The sequence below is a fragment of the Leptodactylus fuscus genome, chromosome 10 (assembly GCF_031893055.1).
Source record: "Leptodactylus fuscus isolate aLepFus1 chromosome 10, aLepFus1.hap2, whole genome shotgun sequence".
NCBI classification, from domain to species: Eukaryota; Metazoa; Chordata; class Amphibia; order Anura; family Leptodactylidae; genus Leptodactylus; species Leptodactylus fuscus.
Window position 1 is genome coordinate 85351341 of NC_134274.1, and position 12176 is coordinate 85363516.

A 12176-nucleotide genomic window follows, 5' to 3' on the forward strand; every position below is an offset into this window, starting at 1 on the left:
GGGCAGATGAAGGAGAGGACGGCATGACACTGGGGGCAGAGATGTAGGGACATGAATCTGGGGGCAGAGATGGAGGGACATGAATCTGGGGGCAGAGATGTGGGGACATGAATCTGGGGGCAGAGATGGGGGACATGAATCTGGGGCAGAGATGGAGAGGACACAAATCTGGGGGCAGAGATGGAGGGACATGAATCTGGGGGCAGATATGTAGAGACATGAATCTTGGGACAGAGATGGAGGGGACATGAATCTTGGGGCAGAGATGGGGGGACATGAATCTGGGGACAGAGATGCAGGGGACATGAATCTGGGGCAGAGATGGAGGGACATGAATCTGGGGACAGAGATGGAGGGGACATGAATCTGGGGGCAGAGATGTGGGGACATGAATCTGGGGACAGAGATGGAGGGACATGAATCTGGGGACAGAGATGGAGGGACATGAATCTGGGGCAGAGATGGAGGGACATGAATCTGGGGACAGAGATGGAGGGGACATTAATCTGGGGGCAGAGATGGAGGGGACATGAATCTGGGGGCAGAGATGGGAGGACATGAATCTGGGGGTAGAGATGGAGGGGACATGAATCTGGGGCAGAGATGGAGAGGACATGAATCTGGGGGCAGAGATGGAGAAGACATGAATCTGGGGCAGAGATGGGGGGACATGAATCTGGGGGCAGAGATGGAGGGGACATGAATCTGGGGCAGAGATGGGGGGACATGAATCTGGGGGAGATGTGGGGACATGAATCTGGGGGCAGAGATAGGGGGGACATGAATCTGGGGGGAGAGATGAGGGGACATGAATGTGGGGGCAGAGATGGAAGGGACATGAATCTGAGGGCAGAGATGGGGGGACATGAATCTGGGGTCAGAGATGGGGGACATGAATCTGGGGGCAGAGATGGGGGACATGAATCTGGGGGTAGAGATGGGGGGACATGAATCTGGGGGCAGAGATGGAGGGGACATGAATCTGGGGGCAGAGATGGGGGACATGAATCTGGGGGTAGAGATGGGGGGACATGAATCTGGGGGCAGAGATGGAGAGGACATGAATCTGGGGGCAGAAATGGAGGGGACATGAATCTGGGGGCAGAGATGGGGGAACATGAATTTGGGGGTAGAGATGGAGGGGACATGAATCTGGGGGCAGAGATAGAGGGGACATGAATCTGGGGGCAGAGATAGAGGGGACATGAATCTGGGGGCAGAGATGGAGGGGACATGAAACTGGGGGCAGAGGAAGGGTGTATATGAAACTGGGGGAGAGATAGAGGGGGGACATATAATTTACGGGTGACTGTAGGAGGATTATACTGTGTGCGGGCACATGAAAAATTAATGAGTGGGCAGAGTCAACACAATAGTGGGCGGGGCTAAATTTGCAGCGGCACGCTACTCGTGCTGCACATTTTGTCCCTCTTTCGTTTCTTCAAAAGTTGTTAGGTATGCATAAACCAATGCAGATTCTGCTCCTAATACTCCTCAAAGTCTTTCTATCTTCTGCACCATCTTATATCAGCACATATCTCTGAGAGGAGGAGGAGGTCATCAAGTGTGTGGCCATATGTATCCCAGACACCTGAATCTGCAGAGTCTTGTCCAGACATGTTGGAGGGACATTGTTTGTTATTTTAATACGGCAGGAAGCAGTTTGCAATCTTGAGTGCGGATTGTCGACACTCCTATAATACCAGATCAATTCTGGGGTAAAATAGAAAGTTAGATCTTTAGTAGAAAGAATCTTTAAGGGATTCTACCATTAACATCCTATTTTTTGTGGATAAGACGTCAGAATAACCTTTAGAAAGTCTATTTGTCTCTTACCTGTAGACGTGATCTCTGCCGTGTCGTTCCTTAGAAATACCGGTTTTACCAGTATGCAAATGAGTTCTCTCGCAGCAATGGGGGCGGGCCCCAGCGCTCAAAAAGCAATGGGAACGTCCCCACCGTTGCCAGAGAAGTGTCTTCAAGCGCCGCCTCCTTCTTCGGCCGCCACTTCATCTTCAATGTCTTCTTCCGGCGCAGACTCGTAACTTCTAGCAGAGCAGGCTGCGCAGGCGCACAGGCCATGGGAAAATAGCCGCTAACAATACTGTGCAAGTGGCCATTTCCCGCAACCTGTACGCCTGCACGGTTTTTATATTTTTTTTATATATCTTTTTTTTTTACTTTTAAAAAAAAAATTTTTTGCATTTATTAGACCCTGCTGAACCCCAGGGGGTCTGATCACTAATGCAATGCATTACAATGCAAATGCATTGCAAAAATTCATCCTTTCTTTTGCAGGCTGCATAGACCAGGCTGCAAAAGAAAGAGATTGCAGACCGGCCGGGGAGCCTTTACAAGGCATTTCCTGGGGACACTCCTAAGACTGGACAAGCCTTCCGCCCGGAGGAGTTGCTGAGACATTTTTAGCAAGAGCAATTTAATACACATTTTTAATGATGTTACATTCATAGTGACTGTGTCCAAATATAATACACGTAGTCGGTCTATCTGGTCAATCTCAGGTTGTCTTCACTGCCAAGACTTCTCAATTAGCTCAGCATAGCAAAATTCTAGGTGCAACCAATGGCCTTGAAAGGCTCTAGATCTGATCTTAAGCATTAATGTAAGGTTACACAGTGACAATTGTTCTGCAGTCTCAAGGGTCTGACTTGGGAAACACCATGAAGGATGACATTATGGGCTCAAACACTAAGTCCAACCAGGTGATCAGAGGGTCACCATATCGGGATCACGGTAATACGGCGATTTTACCACGACTTACAAGCGAGTCAGATGTCATGAACCTAGTGAAGGAAATGAAGCAATGGAAAAATAAAAAAAAAAACAATATTTGTCTCATTTGCATAGAAGTTTTGCATTTCCGCTCCAAATTCCGTTCTTTTCCTGCTCTCTGTTTTTCTTCAGACACCGACGTTCTCCTGGTGGGTCAGTTTGGTCTGTTGTGGGCGGTTTATGAAGCTCCAGAAGACATCACATAGCGATATTCATTGTTCACATCATATACCTGTGTAGTGACATCAAACGCGATCAACAAGGCGACGTATATGAGACATACAGAGTGATGTATTATCTATGTAATATTCCCCTAAGGCTCGGGTCATAGCTGGGTTCGGTATTCCATTCGGGAGTCCCTGAGCAGAATACCCAATGTCCGCCCATTCCTAGTTACACCGCTGCTGTCACCCACCTACCTAAACATTATACAGACCAGGTACCCCCTTCATGGTAGTGATCCCCTGATGGCAGTGTCCTTTTCAGTAGGATGAGATCTCCTTCCACACTATTGCATTCCTCCCAACCTTTGAAGAACCGAAAGAGGGGCAAAATGTGTGGCACACTTAGCCCCGCCCACTTTTGTGTTGACTCCGCCCATTCTCATTAATTTTTCATGTGCCCGCACACAGTATAATCCTCCTACAGTCACCCGTAAATTATATGTTCCCCCTCTATCTCTCCCCCAGTTTCATATACACCCTTCATCTGCCCCCAGATTCATGTCCCCTCCATCTCTGCCCCCAGATTCATGTCCCCTCCATCTCTGCCCCCAGTTTCATGTCCCTCCATCTCTGCCCCCAGATTCATGTCTCCACATCTCTTCCCCCAGATTCATGTCCCTCCTCCATCTCTGCCCCCAGATTCATGTCCGCCCAATCATCTCTGCCCCCAGATTCATGTACCCTCCATCTCTGCCCCCAGATTCATGTCCCCTCCATCTCTGCCCCCACATTTATGTCCCCTCCATCTCTGCCCCCAGATTCATGTCCCTCCATCTCTGCCCCCAGATTCATGTCCTTCCATCTCTGCCCCCAGTTTCATGTCCCTCCATCTCTGCCCCCAGATTCATGTCTCCACATCTCTTCCCCCAGATTCATGTCCCTCCTCCATCTCTGCCCCCAGATTCATGTCCGCCCAATCATCTCTGCCCCCAGATTCATGTACCCTCCATCTCTGCCCCCAGATTCATGTCCCCTCCATCTCTGCCCCCAGATTTATGTCCCCTCCATCTCTGCCCCCAGATTCATGTCCCTCCATCTCTGCCCCCAGATTTATGTCCCCTCCATCTCTGCCCCCAGATTCATGTCCCTCCATCTCTGCCCCCAGATTCATGTCCTTCCATCTCTGCCCCCAGTTTCATGTCCCTCCATCTCTGCCCCCAGATTCATGTCTCCACATCTCTTCCCCAGATTCATGTCCCCCATCTCTGCCCCCAGATTCATTTCTCCACATCTCTGCCCCCAGATTCATGTCCCCTCCATCTCTGCCCCAGATTCATGTCCCCTCCATCTCTGCCCCCAGTTTCACGTTCCACCTCAGTGTACACATTACACTTACCTTCCCCTCGTTCCCCTGCTGCACTCTGCGCACCTCTTTCTCTCACTGGCGCACAGTTGTAGACACAATGTGACGTCATCACATCGTGTCTACACAGCCAGTAGCCGGCATGCAGCGGCGAAGCAAGGAGCTGATCTGTGACAGCTCATTGCTTTAGCCACGTATGTGTTCAACTCAGATCTGCATCCTCTGTGTCGTGAATGTCCCATGGAAATTGGGTCGGTTGGGAGATATGCTATTGTTCAGCAATGGTTTGAGGGACAGGGCAAAGAGATCCTGGTGGTGACATGACCTTCACATTCCCCATTCTTAGTTCCTTTCATATTACAGACGTGTTTTAGCTGAACAATGATATTTATTGATCTGAAACCTGTTTTAGCTGAACAATGACATTTATTGGTCTGAATACAGGGGCGTAACTTGTGGGGGTGCAGTTGCAGCAGGACCCAGGAGCCTTAGGGGGCCCATATGCACTGGTATCAGTATGGAGGTTGCAGCTTTCACCTGGCCCATAACCTAAGGAGAACCACAGATTACCTGAACCCCACTAAGGTGGATTAAACTCCTTAGGACCCATAACCATCACTATCAAGACATCACTATAGGACAAAAGATTGCAAAACTTTAGTTATGCCACTGTCTGGGTGCTTTTTGGTTACGGCTGATCAGTGCATGTCCAGCAAAGGGCCCAAACATGGTGAAGGCTTAGAGTAACCGTGAAACAGTTCTATCCACCTATACCTATCACTCGATACCATATCTCTACCATTAGCTGCCTCTTTAGAATATGCTTTTAATTTTTTGCTTGTAACTCAAAACACGAAAACAAGGTTGTGGCTTTTTCTCTTCCTGAGCAGCCCTGAGTATCCGGCATCTCGTGCAGGCCAACTCCCATTACAGTCATCTCTGCCTAGTGCAAGTCTATGTAGGCTGACACAATCCCTGACAATTAGGGACACAAAGTCCTGCAGGTCCGACTTTGTGTCCGCTTAAAAAAAAAAAGAGAGCACAAAACGCGCACCGCCGCTCACGGCCGGACACTTTCCAAACCCACTCAGATACGGAAACCTGCAAAACGGAGATCGGGCGCAGATGTGAACCCAGCCTAATGCATAAAGTAGTATGACTTGTTTCCACATGCAATCTTGCAGATAGCGTCTACCATATTATCCGGGAGCGGTGCAATGGCCACAAGTGATATAACAGGAGTAGCGGACGTTGTACCCCTGGAGTGAGCACCTAAAGTCAATATTCACCTTCTATCTAGTATACTATGCTAGGGGCCATTGCTGTTAGGGCACAAGCCTTAGCAAACCATCAGCATGTCGAGGAGACATTGTGATGGGCAAAGCAATGGCATTATAGAGGGAGTGTATATTCATGAAGCGACAGGTGGTTGTGTATACATATATACAGAGCAGCTATCAGAGTGGCGAGGTGCAGAGAGATGGCGGAGGGCACCTTCATCAATAACTGGACTCTATAGCTACGTTCACACTGTATCTTTACAGCCAGTGGCATAACTAGGAATGGCGGGGCTCTAAGGCGAACATTGAACATGACCCCAGAACCCAGGGGAGGATAAAAACATAAAAAACAATGTTACTTACCTCTCCCGGGCTCCGGCGGACTCCCCACTGATGGAAGAGACATCTCTTGAGCCGGGGTTGCGTCGCTCGGCACACGTGACGTCTGGGACATCACCAAGTGGGCCCAAAGTCTTCTGGAGAAGTAAGTAACAGTGTTTTTTATGTTCTCTCACCTCTCCTAGCCCTCTGATCATTATAATCGGGGGTCTCCCCAAGTATAATGATAGCGGTGTTGGTGGGGTTCCAAGGCCCATGGTCATACTTACCACTCTTGGGTCCTGCTCACAGCCACCTCCGCAGAATGGGAAGCGCAAGCGACTTTGAGCAGGAATCAGGATCTGTAAGTAAGTAGGGTCCGTGACCTGCTGGGCCTGATGTCCCGGGCCCTGTGGCAGCCATTACCGCTACTACCTCGGTAATTACACCCCTGTGTACAGCACATCTATTATCCATAGAGCCCAAGATTTTGTTGCGCCATTTGGTTCACTAGGATTATGAGCCTGTAAGCATGCTATTACACCCCACCTAATAGGATGACTGAAGTTTCAGATAGCCAAGATGGCTGCAATGGAGACTAGAACAACCTATTGGCACCGCGTGAGTGGAGTGCGGAAGCCAATGGAGCAATAGAGGAAGTAAGTACCACTTAGATTCCAAGGTCAGCATTGACTGCAGCATCTAAGGGGTTAAATCACCGGGCCTGTACTCTGTACTGTAGTTATCTCTGAACAAGATACTGGGCGCGCCGTAAAGTGACGGCATTGGTGCAGTATTCCCATGGCATACTATAAAATTGGTTGCACAATAGTATGTCAAGGGGTTAAAAGGATAACTAAGAAATAAAAGCATCAAATAACGCAAATCTAAGGCAATGGCGGAGCGATCCAAGTCACGTATTACTTATAGCGCACCCACCTCGGATGTAACGTCAAAGTTGTGCTTGAGTGTCTTCCAGCTAATGATGGCCAGGAAAGCGGATATACTCAGCTGTACCAGGGTGGCGAGAAATAGGAAACCAAGGGAAATGTTTTTGACCTGCGAAGAGAATGAAAGTCCTAATAATAAACCATACAGTATAGGTTATAGGTATACGCTATAATAGAAGCCCATCATCTAGGCCTCAGGTCATGTGTGCCCATACTTCTAGCTAGGCCTCAGGTCACGTGTACTCATACTTCTAGCTAGGCCTCAGGTCACGTGTACCCATACTTCTAGCTAGGCCTCAGGTCACGTGTACCCATACTTCTAGCTAGGCCTCAGGTCACGTGTACCCATACTTCCAGCTAGGCCTCAGGTCACGTGTACCCATACTTCTAGCTAGGCCTCAGGTCACGTGTACCCATATTTCTAGCTAGGCCTCAGGTCACGTGTACCCATACTTCTAGCTAGGCCTCAGGTCACGTGTACCCATATTTCTAGCTAGGCCTCAGGTCACGTGTACCCATACTTCTAGCTAGGCCTCAGGTCACGTGTACCCATACTTCTAGCTAGGCCTCAGGTCACGTGTACTCATACTTCTAGCTAGGCCTCAGGTCACGTGTACTCATACTTCTAGCTAGGCCTCAGGTCACGTGTACCCATACTTCTACAATGGTTATCTCAAAATAAGAAGGACATGTCTGATTTAGTCCAGAAACAGCGCCCCCTCTGTCCATGGGTGGTGTCTGGTATTGCAGCTAGGTTGTATTCACTTCAGTAGAGATGAGCTGCAGTACCAGACATAACCCAGGTGTGGAGCTGTTCCTGGAAGAATGCAGTCGTGTTGTCACCCAACCAATATGACTGCCACTGTGTCTTTCCCGTAGCAAACCTCAGATACATCCAGTCATATTACTGCAGTTTAATGTGGATGATGTTGGTGATGTCATCCTGTGGATGTGTGATGTCATACTGATATTGTGTGACTATTGATATTCTCTATCCTCCATAGGGCTACGGTGATAACAAGAGTAGAGATGAGCGAACAGTTAAATATTCATTTTGAGTAGAGCCTCAATGTTCAACTACTCGATCAAATATGGAATCCCATTATAGTCTATGGGAAACAATGCTCGTTTCAGGGGAAACCACTATTCGACTAAAGGAGAGTCACCAAGTCCACGAGTATCAGGAGGAGAGTGTTTAGGAGGAGCGCTGTGCAGTTATTATAGTCTATGGGGTCCGTGCGCTTTAACTGCACAGCGCTTGCAGTTACGCTGATAAAAAGTAAGCTCCCTCCTAACAGCAAGATGCCAGCTCTCCCAACTAGCAAAGATAAGAATGCGGCAAATTAACGCTGGTTCTGCAGAAGGTTCTTCTTTGCTAGTTGGGAGAGCTTGTAGCTTGCTGTTACGAGGGAGCTTACTTTTTCTCATAGGAATACATTGACCAGCGTTGATTGGCCAGTGTACAGCATTCAGCCAACCAATGCTGGTTCTGCCGGAGGTTCGTCTGTGAGGAGGCAGAGTCTAAGATCGGACCATAATGGAGACTGCTGTGGTCCCTCCGGCAGAACCAGCGTTGATTGGCCGAATACTGTACACTGGCCAATCAATGCTGGTTAATGCATTCCTATGAGAAAAAGTAAGCTCCCTCGTAACAGCAAGCTGCCAGCTCTCCCGACTAGCAAGGACGAGCCTGCTGCAGAACCAGCGCTGTATATACTGTATAGCATTCGGCCAATCAACGCTGGTTCTGGATCGAATATTTACTGCGAATAGCTAGTAGTATTCAATCAAGTACGAATATTTCAAATAACATAGTATTCCATTGAATACCTACCCGATCTAATACTACTTCGCTCATCTCTAATCAAGCGCTTACACTCTCCACGTCTTACTTACCTGATCTATGAAATCACAGTCGTAACAAAACCGATAGGAGAGGGAGTCAATGTCATTACAGATCAGACAGAACTCTATAAATGAGGTCAAGCAGCTGGCAACGTTGGAACCCAGTAAGACCTTCACCTGGTCAGACAAATGGGAAAAAAGGGGAAAAATCCAAATTATGCCAAATAAGAAATCTGTAAGGCCAAACCCCTCACCCAGATACACTCACCATAAAGCGGCTGGGCTTTAGTTCTGTCAACAAGGCCATGGCACCAGAGGCGAGATACTGGAGGGAAGAAATCACATTATATATATACACAAGCAGCGGACAGAAGCCTATAGTGAGGCCTGTATAGAGTAATAACCAAATATTATTCAATGTAAATGTAGGGACCTGCAGAGTAACGTTAGGTTCACTTCTGGCCCCATATATCTCTATAGCTTATGGCCCTCGGAGGCAACCAGATCAGCTGATCGATGTGGGGCCCAGGCTCATTAATATGCAAAACACTGGAGTGCATACCTCCCAACTTTAGAAGAACTGAAAGAGGGACAAAATGCAAATTTAGCCCCACCCACTTTTGTGTTGACTCCGCCCACTCGTTAATTTTTCATGTGCCCGCACACAGTATAATCCTCCTACAGTCACCCGTAAATTATATGTCCCCTCACCATCTCTCCCCCAGTTTCATATACACCCTTCATCTGCCCCCAGTTTCATGTCCCCCATCTCTGCCTCCAGTGTCATGCCGTACCCCCCTTCATCTGCCCACAGTTTCATGTCCCCTCCATCTCTGCCCCCAGATTCATGTCCCTCCATCTCTGCCCCCAGATTCATGTCCCCCATCTCTGCCCCAGATTCATGTCCCCCCATCTCTGCCCCCAGATTCATGTCCCCCCATCTCTGCCCCCAGATTCATGTCCCCCCATCTCTGCCCCCAGATTCATGTCCCCTCCATCTTTGCCCCCAGATTCATGTCCCCCATCTCTGCCCCCAGATTCATGTCTCCACATCTCTGCCCCCAGATTCATGTCCCCTCCATCTTTGCCCCAGATTCATGTCCCCACATCTCTGCCCCCAGTGTCATGCCGTCCTCTCCATCTCTGCCCCCAGTGTCATGCCATCCTCTCCTTCATCTGCCCCCAGATTCACGTTCCACCTCCACATTAAACTTACCTTCTCCTCCGCTCCCTCGCCGCTCTCTGCCCGCCTCTCTCGCTGACACATGCGGCTGAAGGAAGGAGCTGACACAGGTCAGCTCCTCGCTTCACCGCTGCGTGTCTCTCTCGCTGACACATGCGGCTGAAGGAAGGAGCTGACACAGGTCAGCTCCTCGCTTCGCCGCTGCCCGCCTCTCTCCCTGACACATGCGGCTGAAGGAAGGAGCTGACACAGGTCAGCTCCTCGCTTCGCCGCTGCGTGTCTCTCTCGCTGACACATGCGGCTGAAGGAAGGAGCTGACACAGGTCAGCTCCTCGCTTCGCCGCTGCTCGCCTCTCTCCCTGACACATGCGGCTGAAGGAAGGAGCTGACACAGGTCAGCTCCTCGCTTCGCCGCTGCCCGCCTCTCTTCCTGACACATGCGGCTGAAGGAAGGAGCTGACACAGGTCAGCTCCTCACTTCGCCGCTGCGTGTCTCTCTCGCTGACACATGCGGCTGAAGCGAGGAGCTGACCTGTGTCAGCTCCTCGCTTCGCTGCTGCCGCGGGCTCCTGGCTTGTAGACGCGATGTGTCACATCACATGTGTCACATTGCGTCTATAAGCCAGGAGCTGTGTCAGCTCCTTCCTTCAGCCGCATGTGTCAGGGAGAGAGGCGGGCAGCGGCAAAGCGAGGAGCTGACCTGTGTCAGCTCCTTGCTTCAGCCGCATATGTGTTCAACTCAGATCTGCATTCCTCTGGACGCAGATCTGAGTTGAAATCGGGACATACCTCCCTCCAACCGGGACCGCGGGACATGTCACCCAAATCGTGACTGTCCCGCGGAAATCGGGACGGTTGGGAGGTATGCTGGAGTGGCCTGGAAAACCCCTTGGGGTATGTTCACACAGAGATTTTTGCAGGCGTATTTTGACTTGGAATCCACTCAAAATTCGCCTGCAAAAACATTTCCCATTCATTTCAATGGGAGTCAAGTCCGCACCCCCAACTCGAGACGCCTTCCTACTTAGGCCGATTCATTCTGGAGTGGGATGCCGTGATGTTATATCTTTACACTGTATCAGCACCCCCGTTGCGGCTAGCCTTGCGAAAAAGGCACGCAGTGTAAAAGGTTTCCGCCATGTGAACGTACCCTTAATGAACTAGGACCAGGGGTGAACCACCTAGCCTTTATGCCGCCTGAGGCGGACGAGAGAAAGCCGCCCCTCCCCCAATCCCAACCCCCCCCTTCACCCCGCTGCCCCTTCCCAATCCCCCCCCACAGCAAAAAGGCTAGGTTCACCCCTGACTACACAGCATGTAGTCCAAAAATTGTTTAAATTTTTGGACCCCACAATGTGTAGTGATTAACCCCCTCCCCCCCCACTGGTGTCTGCTTACCTGCAGCTCCCTATTCTTCTTGGTCCGGTCCTCTGTCCGGTCTTCAGAGCAACCCCCCCCCCCACACACACACACACACACACGTAGGACACAGGTACACGTTGGGTGTGGGCCTGATTACGTGGCTACATTACCCGGTGTTTGGGGAGGAGGGGGCGGAGAGGAGGGGGCGGCGTTAGCAGGCAGAGAGCAGGCAGGGAGAGGACCTGCTCTCTTCTAAGCGTGAGGGGAGGCAGCTGGAGCAGCGCTGCATCCCCAGGGCCTCCCCAATTCACCACTCGCTTCCCGTTTCGGGCTACTAAGCCTGGACTGGCTTGGGTCAGTAAAAGTGCCCCCTCCCCTTTCCTCGGGGCCCCAGCATAGCACTGCCTGAAGCGGTCACTTCATGTCGCCTCATGAGAGGTGCGGCGCTGTCTAGGACTACACTAGAATAACCACAAGTACAAATTCAAAGAAGCAAGCTTGAAAGTATAAAAAAGATTAAGAAATGCAGAGCTATGTCTGACATGTAACAGCTGGAAACAGAAAACCGATGAGGAATGTCTGGGCATGTACAGTAAAGCTGGTAGTATCTATGTTAGGAATCCGCATAGCGACAGGTCGGTGGCTTCAGATGCACCAATATAGTCTATGCACCCTTGGAAGAGATCCTGTCCACACCGGTCAGCAAGGGTAGAAAAGGACTTTGTTATCATAATCTCACAGGCTACATCATGTACTTGGGTCCCTGAATGGAACCTGAGCATAAAGTAACGGAGCATGGGTTAGTTTTTGGGACTAGTAAGAGACCCATTGCAGTGCCTACTCTTGGCTACATTTATAGTGGAAGTCCATCATCTTTGGGTAAAGATCTATGCATAATACCAAAGAGAACAGGGTGCA